Source organism: Zootoca vivipara, chromosome 16 (assembly GCF_965207765.1).
Source record: "Zootoca vivipara chromosome 16, rZooViv2.hap1.1, whole genome shotgun sequence".
NCBI classification, from domain to species: domain Eukaryota; kingdom Metazoa; phylum Chordata; class Lepidosauria; order Squamata; family Lacertidae; genus Zootoca; species Zootoca vivipara.
In genome coordinates, this window is record NC_142599.1 from 28,402,467 (window position 1) to 28,402,759 (window position 293).

The following is a 293-nucleotide window of genomic DNA, read 5'->3' on the forward strand; positions in this document are numbered from 1 at the left end:
GCAAAAAAAATCAGCTAGCCCCTTCTCTCCCCCCCCCACAGCTGCTGCACTGGGCAACTGGTGTGTGTGCTTTTCTTCTCTCCCCCCCCCCTTTCACTCCCAGCCTCCCCACCCATGGGCGTAGCAAGGATTTTAGTTAGGGGGGAGGAATGACTTTTGTTTGGGGGGGGTTAGAACCGACGTGATTGGTCAGTTATTTCTATTGTTTTACTTGATGGGGTGCGAAGCAGCTGCCCGTCCCCGTCCCCTTGGCTACGCCCCTGTCCCCACCTGCTCCCGCCGGGGTGCGTGCC